Source organism: Passer domesticus, chromosome 2, assembly GCF_036417665.1.
Source record: "Passer domesticus isolate bPasDom1 chromosome 2, bPasDom1.hap1, whole genome shotgun sequence".
Lineage (NCBI taxonomy): Eukaryota > Metazoa > Chordata > Aves > Passeriformes > Passeridae > Passer > Passer domesticus.
In genome coordinates, this window is record NC_087475.1 from 26660150 (window position 1) to 26675662 (window position 15513).

The 15513-nt window shown below is 41.4% G+C and overlaps 1 protein-coding gene across 1 annotated transcript in view; it reads left to right on the forward strand.

The window, feature by feature from the left end:
• The first annotated feature begins 8623 nt into the window (after window positions 1–8623).
• Window positions 8624–15513, forward strand: part of MCF2L (MCF.2 cell line derived transforming sequence like) — a 155569-nt gene continuing 148679 nt past the window's right edge. Inside the window, exon 1 of the mRNA XM_064407843.1 lies at window positions 8624–8751. The gene's annotated coding sequence lies outside the window, so the exon portion shown is untranslated. The remainder of the gene's footprint in view (window positions 8752–15513) is intronic.

Here is a 15513-nt window from a genome sequence, read left to right on the forward strand (position 1 = left end):
CAAAATTTCATAGCTAGAGAAAGTTGTCAATATTAATTAGGTTGAAATCTAACTGTTTATTCCCAGTTATGAAGATGTAGTGTATATAATTTCATTCTAAGTTATAGCCTGGAAATAAATATTTCTCCTCCTGAGTGGTTTCAGGCACAACATGACAAAGCTTAACACTGATGCAGCGATAGAGCTCAGTAACAGTTGGCATTTGCTTGACTTTTCAGTGACTCTTCTTAGAAAGTCCAAATTTTGTATTAGTTTGGCACAAAAGCCACGTTTGTGCATCATTGTGCTGAAAGGAACTGGTCCAGATGGAAAAAAACCTTAAGATCCTTCCACTGTAGATTGTCCTGGAACACGAGTCAGGCTTTTCTCTCTTCTCAAATACGGCACACAGCAGATGATTTGGAATCCACCTTTCTTGAATTGTCCACCTGGAGTTTAACTAGGGTTTCAAACTAATGTCTGCTCAACTCTTCTTCTCCCTATGTTTACATTTTCCCTTACTTGCCTCTCACCTGGCATGCTGGGGTACCTCCCTTCCCCCTAGAGGTCTCTGTAACATACCATGCTTAATTCTGAAAGGACAAAAACCCATTCCTTTTATGACTGGGCAAACATAGTTCTATGCATTTTAACAAGAGTGATCTCTCTTTTTCATGCTCTCTCAGAGAAATATTCGGCAGGCAAACCAGCAGATCTGAAATAACCTGGTCACCACCACAATAGTTACTTGCCTTGGTTGCTTTTACACAAAAAGTACCTTGATCACGTGCACACGAACACACAAAGTCTGGGTGTCCCCATCTCGTGTGGGACATAATTACTCATCTTCATCCTGCCTTTCCCAGGCCTCTTTCTCAGCAAATTAACTCTCAATGTAAGCTCATCCATCCTTTTCTTTACTGAAATTAACCTTCTCCCTACTAAGTCCATTCATGCAATTGTTTCAAAAGGGTACATTGGTCTCATGTGACTCAGTAAATTAGTTTTTTTATTATAAAAAATTGAAGATATTGGGGAAAAAATGAATTTTTAACCCAATTAATTTATTGCAAACTCCCTGTGTGCTACAATTTTGTCTTTACAAGAGAAAAGGTCTGTTTTCATACATACCCAAAGATTTTAAGCTAAAATAGAAAGGGAATGGCTATTTAAATTCTAATACCACTGCCAGCAAGGAAATTCTTATCCATATTTAAAAGATAAATTTCACTCTGATCTCCTACTGTTCTGGTTCTGCATCAATCATGATTATATCCTTCAGTCAACTTTGGGAAATATCCATTATCCTGAGCCCATGAGTATCTGGATAGTCTATATCCTATCTGAATTCCATATCTATTATTATTATTACTATTCCTTATCCTATCTGAATAATGCACTTTGGCATCTTATATATCCAGATGTAGTTCATGAGAACCATCTGTCAATACTTTATTTCCAAATGTGTATGAATACTGAAATACAGAAAGTTGAGATATATCTTAATTTTACTGGCAACTAATCCTCTCATTCAAGAAAGCTCCTCCCTGACTCATTGTTTAAGAGCTGTTGCTAGAAGCTACTTGTGTTTTCCATGAGGTTAATTGCCAGCCACACTATTAACTTTTTAACTGCTTCAGTCTATGAAGATTTACATTCCCCTTACATTTCACAGAGATGCACACTTACCAATCCTGATATAATTAATTTTATATCCAGGTATTGAGCCAAGATACCAAGTTTGGAATTATACTGATCTGGGAAGAAAAGTGGATGTTGTGCAAAAAACCTGGGCTACTGCTGCCAGGCACTATAAATCCTACAATACTCTTCACTGATGTGTTTTCTCATCTCTATGTGGACCCTACAGGTGTTACATGAAAGTATGTCAGCTTGGGAGTTAGGAAAGTTAATTGGAGTGGCATAAAAATAAATTTCACTGATCCACAGTGAAGTTTGGACATCCTCTCATGTGGATTGACCTGTAAATCTGATGAATGTCCATTTGAACATTTCCCTGCACCTCACCTTTTGCATTACTGTTTACAGACATTTCATCTTTCTGCCATGTCACACCACTCTTCTTAAAGTGTTCATGGATTGCAAATCCACTTATTCTCTCTACCACCACATCAGATGTACTTAAAGCTCTAAGTAAACATGCTCTAATAATATTTTTAAAGAAAGTCCATGGTTTTTGTTCAATCCCAAACAATTTCTTTCCTTTACTGTGAGTCTTCATTGTTTAATTTTTGTTGTTTTTTGGTGCCCAGCCCAAAATTCTGACCTAGATTGTGTTTCTCACAGAACAAGACAGGAGCACCTATGACTTTGAAATTCCAGCTTCACATACCAAAGCACACTGTGTTTCTAGTCCCAGGAACTTTTCCAGTCCCCTCTCCCTCTTTGTCTCTTCTCTGCACAAGCAGAATTAAATGGGAGTTAGCTCAACCTCAAAATATGATCCAAGAAACCAAACTGAGTTCAGGTTCAGGCACTTACAACTCTTTGTGTTAAATGCAGGTGTCTAAGCTGCCATTACAGCCAGCAGGAGATTTCCTGTTGGGTGAAATAAAAACAAATAATACCTGCAACATGTTTTTAATCATGACATTCAGCCCATGTATTTTAGTATGTATTGTATTTATTGTATTTGTTTGCAAGTGTTTAGTGTATTTAGTGTCTCATTTACTGGGCATAAGCATAGTGAACTCCATTAATTATTTCATTTTAATTTTTTTTAGCTCTTGGGAAAGCTAAGGAAAAAAATAACCAGGAAGGAGAGAAAACACACATGCCAAAGGATGTTCTACATCCATGACAAAGAAAAAACCCATAGAATATTCTTGGTGCTTTCTGTCACTATGACAACAAAGACACAGAGACAGAAAATTTGCAATGTAGAGAACAGAACAGCAGGTAGAATTTGGAGCTCTTGTACAAGCCATTAGCAGGATGGATGTACAGCTTCGCCCTCCCATATGAATTTTGTTGCTTGTGGCCATGTCCCCAGTACACATTCTAGGGCTAATCTATTTAGTTGACAAGGTCTGGACCTTGCAGCCTGAAGCTGTAAAGTTTTGTAGGACTGAACCATCCTCAGAGTCCCAAATCTTTATCCAGGGAATCTTCCTCCCTCCATTTAGACACCTGGGGACTACAAGCAGATCTCCCAGTCCTCCCACTACCTTTAGCAGCTGTGGAACTGCTAACAGGAGACCTCGTCTGACTTGTTAACCCTGAAAGGAAGGAAGGGAGGAGAGGAAAGAGGATCATGTGCTCCACAAGTCAGATATGTTCCAGGAGTGGTGGAAGAGTCTGATTCTGTGCCAACCACCAGGTAAACAACAGGACAGATTTTCCATGGCCACTTCCAGAATGAATATTTGCTAAATCAAAATATGGGGAGATGCTTGCCCTGTAGATTTCCCTATACATGCAGGAAATCACCTTCTATCTTGTGGCAGGCATTTAGGCATTGGTCTTCCAGGCCCTTTTTGAAAGCTCTGCTGTGCAGGGTAGCTATGACACATCAGCTGCATGAACTCTGCTTGGTTTTGCTGCTAATGTTGTCCACAGTGTTCAATTAGAATGGAAAAGCACACAAAAAAAAACCCCTTTCCAGATTTCAGAAGATCAGAAGAGATTTTTAGTCTGCCCTTTTAAAGCCATGCAAATAAGAAGCTTTCTCCACATTAGCTGGAGTTTCCCTTGGTCCCCACTCCTGTTGCTATGGGTTTCCTAGTACCTTCCAATAGGAAGGTCCCACCAAAGGATTCTCCTTTTATTACCTGATTCCCTGGAGATGATGTTTGTCCCGGTTTATTCATTTCTCATACATCTTAAAAGACTGGAGTGTCTCTCCATTTTTTTTCCAGTGACAGATTCAGAGAATTATGGCAATAAATGGTAGGAGATTTACAAAGGATGACTTAATCTCCAGAATTCTGCGTGTCTTCACACAAGTAGTGACAACAAGTCTCTCATTGGACCATCTGGTTTTTACATCCCAAGCTTGTACACTGTTTTTTGAATAAGCAGAGTTCAGAGAGGGCATCAAAGTGCAGTTGGTGTGCAAAGCTTTCTCCTTGTAGGTAATTAGCTTTCTTACTATTCACTGCACATATTTGAGTGTCTTGTCCCTTTGATTCCTGCCCAAGCCAGTTCCTTTCCCATTTGTTAGGGCAATTGTTCTGTGTTTCATCAAGAAGTGGGCACAAAAGGAGTATCCAGCCATAACAAGCTGAATGTTCCACTGCACCCTTTGGATAAAATCTAACATACTATAGGCTAAAAGGACAACCATGGTCTCTGCTGGTATTTGTAGCACATTCAGCTTGAATTCTCAACCCTAGAGTAACCCTGAAAACAAGAATCTTTCTAATATTTATGGAGAGACTGGTGTTATTTTTACTGAGTTCTTAGGATTTGCATTAAAGTAAATATTTCATACCAGAGAAAGAAGAATTTCTGGAGATACTTTATGCCATCAGAAAGCAGAATATGATTGCAATAGTGTTCCCTGAACCTATGAGTCATGTTAATGTTCATGGTGTAATAAGAAGACAGGCTAGATTTCTAGTAACCTATTTTGCTCACAACTTGTAAAAACATGGAATTCTACAGCTTACCAGTGGGATTCTCTAAAGTCTTGACTCTTCCTTTTACCAGTTTATTCACATTTTCACTATATTTGCCACTAATAAATTTTTCAGCCCTGTGTTTTACCTCTATTGTTCAGTTTGGGGGTTTTTTTAGCCTGCCTTAATTTTTATCAGAATTCGTTTACATCATTCACTAATTATTGCTATAATTATAAAGAAAAGACTCATTGTCAATCTATGTAAAAAAAAAAAAGTAATTTCCTCTTGCCTATATCCAGTCATTACTATTTTATTCTTGGTATGTTTCAAAAATCTCCTTAACTTATCCTGGAGAACTTATGAAAATAACAGCTTTGAGTCTTAATTTTCTTATTTTTTCTCAGTACATTTCTATGATTTTACTGAGAGTTTCTGATTCTGTACAAGTTGTGGTTCAGACCAGTTGCTCAATAAAGGTCTCAGATTTTTGATAGACAAAATTCATGTAATCTGATTGATTTGTAATCTGTAATTACAAAACATGTAATCATGTTCCTGAAAGCCAACTTTGTCATTTTGTAGCCCCTCCAGACTTCATAACTGCCAGAAACAGGTACAGCTGATCCTAAGAAAATTTCATGCCATAGTGCCTTAGTTCAGCTCTCACTTGCATTTCATGCACATGACAATGATTCCCTATTTAGATTCCTTTGTACATCTCTTCTTACTCCTTGAGATTTAAAGCAACAGAATCACAGAATGAATTAATTTGGAAAAAGCCTCTGAGATCATTGAGTCCACCATGTGACCAAACACCTCCTTGTCAAGCAGACCATGGCACTGAGTGCCACATCCAGTCTTTCCTTAAACACCTCCAGAGACAGTGACTCCAACACCACCCTGGGCAGCCCATTCCTATGTATCATCAACCTTCTGTGAAAACTTTTTTCCTAATGCCCAACCTAAACCTCCTCTGGTGCAACTTAAGACCGTGTCCTGAACATGTATTCTAGTGTGTTCTTCTGGACAATTTTGGCAAAAGACACAGGGCACTAGGGTCAGGAGAAGTTAATTCCTGGACTAAAGGTCCTTACTTCACTGAAAATATTGTCTTCTGCCTTCCCAGCCAGACTCCCAAAACACAGCGAGTCTCAAACACCTTGCAGAGTTTATCCACAATTCTCAACATTTGTGCAGGAGATGAGCAAGTTTGGCCCTCTGTTCTCGTTAGATCCTTCTGGTCTTGTCCAAGCTTTTGTATACATTGAAAAAAGGACTTATCAACACTAGCCCCATATTAATTTATAAACTTTCACACTGACAGCATCAGAAATACCATGTACACGTGTGAAGGAGGTGCTCTGTGGTACAATTTTTGCTAGAACCATAATACTTCACTGGTTTACAATTCCTAGGAATCTCACCCTACTTCTCATATTTAGGACAGATATTTTAAGAAAATTCAACCTCTTTCCAACCCACTTTTACCTTCAGCTGTTGTAATGTGAAAGCACACATTTGCTCTAGTGACTTACTTTCTTTCTTTATTAATTTCTTCTGACCTAAATACCATCTGTTCTTGACATTTGCTTGAAGCTTAACTGGTCCTGCTGAAATTCGCCCCAGCTTCTTAGCATTAGTCAAAACAAAAGTATTTTCCATGGAGTAAGCCTTCTTATGAAAGCCAATATTGTATTAACGAATATATTTTACTTACTGTAGAAGAAATAACATTTCTGAGTCTATTCATAATAAAAGTCTATTCATATATTTATCTTCCATAAACTCTGATACTACTAGCCAACGCAACTGTATCTTCCTTTGTGCAAAGATTTCTGCAGAAATCCTGCTCAATCAATAAAATGCTCAGATCTTCAGTCTGACTTCTCACTGCTTGACTCCAGCCAGTGCCTAAGGTTCTGGTTTGATACAGAACACAGCAGGAATCACAAAAGTCAAAAGCCTTGTGTTACTACTAACAAAAAAAAGCAGGTCAGGAACCGTCCTTTGGAACCAGCTGGCACAACATGGCTTTCATACACACAGCTAAACTCTTATCTCCTGAAATAGGTCAGTTCCACACAGACAGTCTGCTGGGAATGCCCCGGCACACAGGGACCCTTGAGCTGTGCCACAGGGACAGCACACCCAGGGGACACTACAGAGGATGACCAGTGCTGTGCCTTAATCCTGAACCCCAGACCCATTTAGCTGACTGCTGTAGGGGTAGCTATAGGGATAGAGATCAAAAAATGCCTGCAACACCAAACAGAACTGAAATCTAAATTGTATGTTTGATTGCTGCCTCCCGTGTGCTTCAGAGACTTCTTTCAATGCTATTTTTGACAGTATCTCCAAATTAAGGCATCCTCTCTGCTCTTTCATGTCATCGTTAATTGGCCCTTTTCCCTGGACAACCAACTGGATCTTTTCAACCAACACTGAAAATGTTCTTGTGAGGTACTGAAAAAAAAAACAAAACAAAAAAAAAACAAAAAAACCCCAAACAAACAAAAAACCCCAACAACAACAAAAAACAACCAAACAAAAAAAACCAAACAAAAAGACCCCAACAAAAGCAAAAAAAAAAACCCCAAAAAACAGTCATCTATCTGAATCTGCACTGACTGTCTGCAGTCCCCTGTTTTACAGTGAAGTGTCACAGGGTCACTCTTCCCCATGACATACTGGAGCACAGCATATCTCATGGAGAATGGCCCATGCTGCTGCTAAGTTGACTTGGTTACCTACTTGCACCTCAGGTTCTGTTTGATCCACATTTTGGGTTAAGCTGCCCTTAGAAGCTGCTAGACACCAAAACCTTGTTTCTGTAAGCCATTTCCTGACACTACTCTGGGTTGTTTGGCTTCAAGAAAGAGCATTTCAGGTTATTAAGGAGACAAGTGTACACAACATGTTGCTGTCATCTGGTATATTTCTCAAAATCAGAGACCTCCAGCTCAAGAAAGAGGAAGGGCATGAAATATGTGCTAGCCCCACTTATTCTCAGCTCTGGAATATTTTTCCTGAAAAATTTAGTGTCTGAAACTTGCAGTTGCATTATCATGAACATAACTGCTGTTGCAGCAGGGATGGAGAGAGTAGCATTGAAGAGTGCTGACTGTGTGAGTGGAGATTGGGAAAGCCTGTGGCCAGTTGGGGACACACCTCGGGTGCTTCCCATGAAACACACACCTTTGCAGCTCCCGTTTCTCATGTGTTTGTACACACAACACCCCAAAGCACATGCTCTGCATTGTTTTGCTTACAAGCAAAGGTTTTAATGCTTGGGGGTACCTGAATAAAAAGAAAATACCTGTTGTTAGTTAGCTTGTTGGTTTTTTCCCCCCTCTTTTTATAGTGAGAAAACAAATCCATTTCCAGCTGTTCAATTGTCTGTTCAAGGTGTAAACACAAAAAGTGCTGTTACTTTCATATAGACGTTTCAATAAAAGCAAAACAAAACGCTGGGAGCCAAACACTGAAACACCAGGAAACATCAGAACTGAGGCTGCAAAACTTCACGTGGCACGCGGTGTACCTCCGCTATTGCAGAACCAGGGAATTGTTTAGGTTGGAAAAAACCTCCAAGATCACCAAGTCCAACCCTTGACCCAGCACTGCTACTAAAATGTCCTGAAGCGCCACAGTTCCCCAGAAGACGAGGCGATACTCCTACAGGTAGCAGCAGCTTTCCTGGAAATAGCATTTTTCACCGAGGAGGCCACACAAATGCCCTCACTCCAACACCGCTCCCTACCCGGGAGCACCTGTCCTCTGCGGCCCGCGCCGAGGAGCGGCGGTGCCCGCCCGGCCCTCACAGGTGCTGGCGGGGAGCGCGGCCGCCGCGGGGACGGGGACGGGGACAGGGACAGGGACAAGCACCGCGCTCCCTGCCCTCGCCCCGCCACACAAAGGGCCCCCGCCTCCCGCGGGGCACGCACGGGGCGGGGGATGCCGGTGCCGGGGCGAGGATCGGAGCCCGGACAAAGGCAGCCCCTCGCCGCCGCCTCCCCGCCCGCGGGCGGGGCCCGGCGCCGCCTCCCCCGCGCTCCATCCCATCCCATCCCGCTCCTTCCCTCCCTCCGTCCCTCGCCGCGGGCCCCGGCGGGAGGCGCTGCCCCACTCGCCCGGCAGAGCTGCTGAGCGCCGGCGGCAGCGGCCGGCGGGTCCTCGGGCAGGGCGGGAGGTGAGTGAGGCGGTGCCTCATGGCCCGCGGAGCGGGGGCCGGGCCGCAGCCGGGCGGCCGCGCTCACCGGCGCTCCGCGGCTCTGCCGGCCGGGCGCCCTGCCGCTTCCTTCCTCTCTGTTCGCCCCTCAGCGTCGGCCGCGATGGGTCCGGGCTGGGGGAGGAAGCCAAACAAAGGCAGGCACGGTAACCTGCCTGAAAACGAGCGGACGAACACAAAACGTGGCGCTCAGCGCGGGATGCCCTCTCCTCCCCAGGGGCGTCGGGAAGCCGGGGCTGCCCCTGCCCGGAGCTGCGGTGCTTCGAGCAGGGCTTGTGCCCTTGGGGCTGCTTCCCCGAATTACAGCCCCGAGTTGCATCCCCGAACCGCAGAAACAAAGCGGTCCTTTGGTATGAAGAAGGTGTTTTAGGTGGAGGGTGTTGTTGGCTGGTGCTACCTGCAATGGTTAATCCCAGGGACTATAAAAGAGGATGTTTCTGCTGCTTGTGTTTATTTCCCGTTTGTATTTCATTGGGGCTGAACTATTAAAATAAATTTGTTGATTATGTTTGTAGATTTTTTGGATGGTTTTGTTGTTTTAGGTTTGTTTGTTTGTGTGTTTTGTTTTTTACTTTGTTTCTTTTGTATCTATAAAAGGAAGGAGATTTAAGTGTTTGTAATCTAAAAACAAGAAATAAAGGTTTATTTAAAGATATTTTTAGCCAAAAACCTTGAAAAGGAATTTAGGAATTTAAAACTTTACCTCGATAGACTTGGCAATGGGAAGAACCTATTTGCTCCTGCAAGCCTTTTATTTCCTTTATAGAGCCAGTTTGATTTAGTGATTTCGGAATGACTGAGACTGTGAACAGCAAAGAAATAGAAAAACTCTGAAAGCAAATAAATATAAGCCAATTTCTTTTTTCTTAAAGGTCTTTTGCAGGTTGCCTTTTTATGATAATCATACGTGGCTTTTTGGAGTTTATTAGTACAAACAGAGCTTTTCTGGCTTGGGGAGTGGAACAGTCAGTTTAATGTTCAGTAGCAGGGTCTGTGTTTATTAAAGGTACTTACCCTGTGCAAGTTCAGCTAGCATGTTGAAAGAGAAATAATGCTATTCTGAACAGAAGGAAACATCGTTTTAGTAGGAGGGGAGAGGAAAAACATTTGTTGTGGACCCTAATTCAAGAAGGTGCTAAAGCACAAGTCTAATAAAGGCACAGTGGTAGGATAGGGAATTGAGCATTGTTTATGTACTTGATGTTGCACGTCCTTTTCTTGTGTTTTGGGCCTGGTTGCTATCACACAACCCTCTTGGTCCATTCTTATCCCTTCTGTAGGGAGGTCTGGGTCATGCACGTGACTTTTTTTTTTTTTTTTGGTGTTGAACTTTGCAATTCTTGGGTTTCAGATGGCTTCCAGAAGTGATATGCTTCACTGATTTGGCACTGGACTATACAAAAGTAATTACTGAAGTTGTGTGGAAAGGCCTTTTTTTTTTTTTTTATGATGGAGGTCTTCAAAATCAGTCTTGAAGGCAGTCACCTGTGTGTACTGTTGAGGCTTTGCAGGAGCTTCAAAATAGCTACCAGATTTAATCGTCTTAAAACATAAATCTACTTGAAACTTCGAATGCAGTGCTCCTTTCACAATTAAAGTTGTCAGCTGCAGTTTCTAACAAAATTACACTGTTGGGTAAATCTATAACAAATTCATTAGGAAGTATTCATCATGGTTACTTAACAGGAAATTAAATCCTGTGGTAGAGTAGATCGGAAGAGAACTTGCCTACTCTTTCCTAAAGCACTACCTTTACCTTGCACTCAGGTTCAAGCGATTCTGCAGGCACAGGACATGGGCAGCACTCTCCAGCTCTGTAGACAGGCAGTTGGGGAAGGTTTCTTCAACCATGCCTTTTTTTCCCTTCTGTGTGTGATGGTAAAAGACTGAATGCTGAAGCTACAAGTCTTGTGGGTTTTCTTGGTGGGTTATTGCAAAATGCTTTTGATCTGCCACAAGCTGGGTTTGGGGAGGGGTGGGGGGTGGGAGGAGGAAGAGAAGGGACATGTGGAGTAGATGTTCTGTGAGCCCTTTGAAACTGGACACCTATTATATGTTTGTCAGCAAGCTGGTGGCATGAAGTGACCCAAGTGATCTCTCAGGGAGCTGTGTCCTCTGAGCTGAGCACAGCACATACTCCTGTTTTACGGTCACTGAACAAAGGCACTCTCCTTGGGGCTTTCTGCAGAGAAAGGTCTTAGATGTTCCAAGTTCTGATTTCAAGAGAAACTGCTAATACTATGATGCTTGTTCCCCTGATAAATAAATTAAAAACCAGAATGTGCCATGTACTCCCTGACCTTCAGAATGCAGCATGTATTTTTCTTCTTTCAACTCAATTAGTCTGGGAGTTGGGAATTGTGTGCTTGGTCACAGGTACCTCTGAGTTAAACAAATGGGATTTGTGTAGTGCCCTCATTCTGGTGGGCAGCATCTTGTGTTTGTCATGGCTTTGTGCATGGAATAATGCATTGGTGAGATGGGAGTTTGGGTTTATCATGACAACAACTTGAACAAGGGGAGATTTATCAGCCCCTTGAAATAAGGGGTCAAGTACAAAACCACCTCATTCTCCACAGAGTACTGTATAGCACTATCAGCTTCTATTGTGTTTCAGGCTTAATCTAAAAATGAAACCCGGCTTGTCATTCTCTGGGGTCTTGGAAAAAAATCTGTGAAATGTGATCTGAGTGAAAATAGATACAGTGAACTGTTCTAGAGAAGTGTAAGCTGTTCTTCATGCTGCATTAGAAGACACCGTGTTCAGGCCAGTATTTTATTTGATGTCTCATGGATGGAAAGAGAAATAAGTGGGAAAGAAAGCTGGGGTTGTGGGGGTAGTATGAGGGGGCAAAAGGAAAAGTTTAGATATCTAATTCCAAAAGCTCCATTTTCAGGAATGTAGGTGGTTTGGTGGGAGTTTTAAAGCTAAGAAAATTATGCTTTTGCTAATAATGATCTCTAGGCAACTGGAATTCTGTAATATGGAGGTTTTCTCACACTTACATTAACACTCCTCAGACTCTGACTTTTCTTTGGTTATACTCACTGAAAATATGGAAGTCTTGCATTCAGCATTAGACATCACATTTTTACAGAAGGAACAACAAGCCACTTTTCAAATTCCATGCTGTATAAAAGTTGAAAGCTCTGTCTTTTCCTGTTTGCAAAGGGGAAGTGTGGCCTGTATAAGGTCCAGGTTTCTGTAGAACATGAGATGCAGCTCAGGTGAGGTTGCTTACAGCCAGTTGCTTTGTCCATACCCCATTTCATTCCTGCATGGAGCTGTTGTTTCCTTGTCCTCGTGCTCTGCTCAGACAGTCCATGGATGTCTTGGTGAGCACTGGGCTCGTAACTCTGGAAAGGAAGAGAATTTGGCTGAGTACTTGAAGCTCTTCCTGGACCTGTGTGCAGTGGGTAGAGCCAGGCAGTAGGGAAGGTTGCTCAAGTCTTGGGAACTCGGCTACCCTCTGTCATCCTAGGTTTATTTTTTTATTGGTTTTGTTAGAGGTCTTAAAATATAATGCACAATTCTGAGTTGACTAACAAAAGATAAACTTATGGCTTTCTGCCCCAAAAGGAGGAAGGAAGACAGCTGAGTGACCTCATTTAAATTTGTAAGCATTTCTCAAACAAGTGGCTACCTATAGGTGAAAAGTTGAAAAAATAAGAAAGCATTTCTCTTATGAAACACATTTGATTTATTTCCTTTGTAGAGGCCTCTGGTTAGCTCTTGCTAAATAGTCTAGCATTTTCTTTGAAATTTGTGTTTTCTACATCAGCCTGTTGATGACTTTTAATGCTTTGTGAAAGGCTTTTAAGTACAAAATGAGACACTTTATCTTGAAGGACTACTTAGTATTCAAGTTAAATGTTGATCACAGTCCAATTCCAAGTGAGAAAAAATTTAGTCTTTAAATTGATTTTGACTTAAAACGTGTGAGGGTATTCTGCATACCCTAGAGAGTGATTAGAAGGGGGCTTTGTTGTTGGTTTTTCCTCTTCATCTTTCTGAAAAAATGTAAAAGGACTGGGAGAAGGGCAAGAGTAGAAATGCAATCTCTCTATAGGAAGAACTTGAGTAATTTTGTGGACTTTACTGAAGTCCTAAAGTATTTTGTTGTTTTTATTATGCAGCTCATTTTTTGTGGCACTCTGTTGATAATGTGCACAAAAGTGGGACTTCTCATTGTATAAACTCAGGTTGATCTGCAGTTGCCTTGGACTCTGGAGTTGAAGGAAGGGGCTGATGAGCTTCAGAGGATGCCCATCTCTCTTACTCCAGGGAATGCTGAAGTCATGTGGCTCAAGTAGGTTCTTAACTTAGACATCCCAGTTTCATATCTGATCTTGGATGGGAGGAACCTGGGCCATGATTTGTGTCTGATGTATTTTGCACTTTCCCCTTGCACTGGGAGACGTGAAAAATGGCTGGCTAGCTTTGCAAAGCATACAAATTGGGAAGAATGCTGCAGACAGATACATACACCTGAAATAAGATTCTCACGAGAGCAATATTGGCCGTAGAGAGCAAATATCATTCAGTGTGTTTTAATCCACCCTAAAATAAAGAGATATTATGACACAGATACTGGTGTCCAGTCCAATTCTCCTGCAGAGACCTGGTACATGGATGAGCTCTTACATCATCATCTGGACTCTGCTGTCTCTATTGATGTGGGTGTACTGAGCTTGGTGAATTACTAAGTTTAAAGCTGCTATCCAGGCTGGATATTAAACAGTTTTTCTTTAAGGGCATTGGCATTAAGTGTCACTGTGTATATGGAAAATAAGTGTGAAATCTTAGTAGGTGCTGAATTAGGAGCAGTTTTCCCCACACGAATACATTTTATTTCTCAGTGACTTAAATGGAACAATGATAAAAGCACAATAAAATGCTGCACTGATTAATTGCTGAGGGAGGTAATACACAGGACAATCTGAAAGCATCAGGCAAGTGGTCTTAGAAATTAGATATATTTAAATGTTTGTGTTACACCTGACTAGAAATAATGCCCTTCACCAGGGAAGTGGCTTAAGAAATTTCATCATGTGTCAGCAACAGTGATCTACTAACAGGGCATGGATTGAGGGTGATGGGGACCCTGGGAGTTGGGTGTAACTGCTGTGGTGAAGTGGCTGCAGAATGTGGATTTAAGTTGCTGAGAAAACTGTGTGCCTTATGTAATCTGGTTACATTTGAAGATAATAATTAACTACTGCCTTTGCAATGTTATTCTTGAGTTAAAGGGGGATTTTGGATGGAAAACTGAAGTAAATTCAATGAAGTGTGTGTGTGTGCAAAGTAATTGAAATAAGATTCTTGCTTTCAAAAACTCTTCTTTTGTGTGAGTTTTGTAAGCATTGTTTCAGGAAGCATTTGCACCTTAATTAAGGAGTAATGTGGAATTAAGAATTAAGGATATTAAGACTATTATTACTTATGTACAGCTTGTGGGCCCACAGTTAGAGAGGTCCTGGCTGCAGTGAAGTCTACCAGTGCCTTTGTGTCCTGACAAATGAATCCAGATTCTGCCCCTGCTTTTCCTTGGGAATTTCACCAACTTTCATGTCTGCAATCTAATTTAAAGCAAACATAAAAACCTCAAACTCTCAAGCAATATTGGTTCTAGCACATGAAACTGAAGTTTGGGAGCAGTTGTTCAGATCTACAAAATCGCCTACAAAAGGCGAGATTTCAGTCTTGGGCTTCTTCCATGGTGTATCAGCCTAGTTTTATACTGGCTGAGAGTATGAATTTATCTTTGGATGCTTTGAAATAATAAGAAAAGCTGCTTGGGTCTTCAGTGTCCCTGCAGTGATCCAAGAGGAGGTACATCCATCAGGGATGCTTTGACTATTTGGAACATCTTGTGTTAGTTCATAAACCAAAAGAGAAAGTTAAGATTTTCTGGGGTTTCTTTTCTCCTCTCTTTTTTATGTTTCCCTTTTTCTAGGCAATCTTGGTCAAGAAGTTTTATGAATGTGCAAGCTGCCTCTCTTCATGGAAGTGTGACAAACATATACAGTGACTGTCTCTCAGCCCTTGTGTATTTTTCCCCCCAACTTCTTTGCCCCTAGAATTCCTACTGTGTTTTCTTAGGATCTCACATTACCATTCTTAAAATCAAGATGATCAGTGGATCAGAAAATAATTAAGGATTAAGGTCATAAATGCATGTCTTTAACTGCACGTTTGTATATAATTATTTCTGACAAACTTCAGGCATTTCCATTCCTTAAAGAAAGGCAATAAATTAAAAACTTATTTCTAGAGTAATTTGCTGGTTTCTGAAGCATAGATCCAGTTCACCTTGCACAGGAGTGGGTTGAAAAACTGCTCTAATTTTCTGGGATTCTTGTCTCCTGCAAAGAAGACTTCCCTATCTTTGCCTCAATTCTTGGGGTAAAAAGTAGAGAACTTTTCTAAATGGCTTTAAGAAGTAAAATCTATTTAGTATCTCATATGTAAGGGTAATTGAAAGAATTCCCCCTGCTCCCACAGAATTAAAAAAAAATTTGAATTGCTATGAAGTGCTTTTTTAATGAAACCCCCTTGTGGGCACTTGTGCCTATCACTGCACATGGCATGCCAGAACAGTTGTAGAGGCAGAAGCAGCTTAAAACGGTGTCCTATTTGCTACATACATTATTTACTAGCAGAATGTGCATCAGTACAGCTGGAATTGTTTGCCACTTTCTGTGTGACAAGGAGGATGTGTG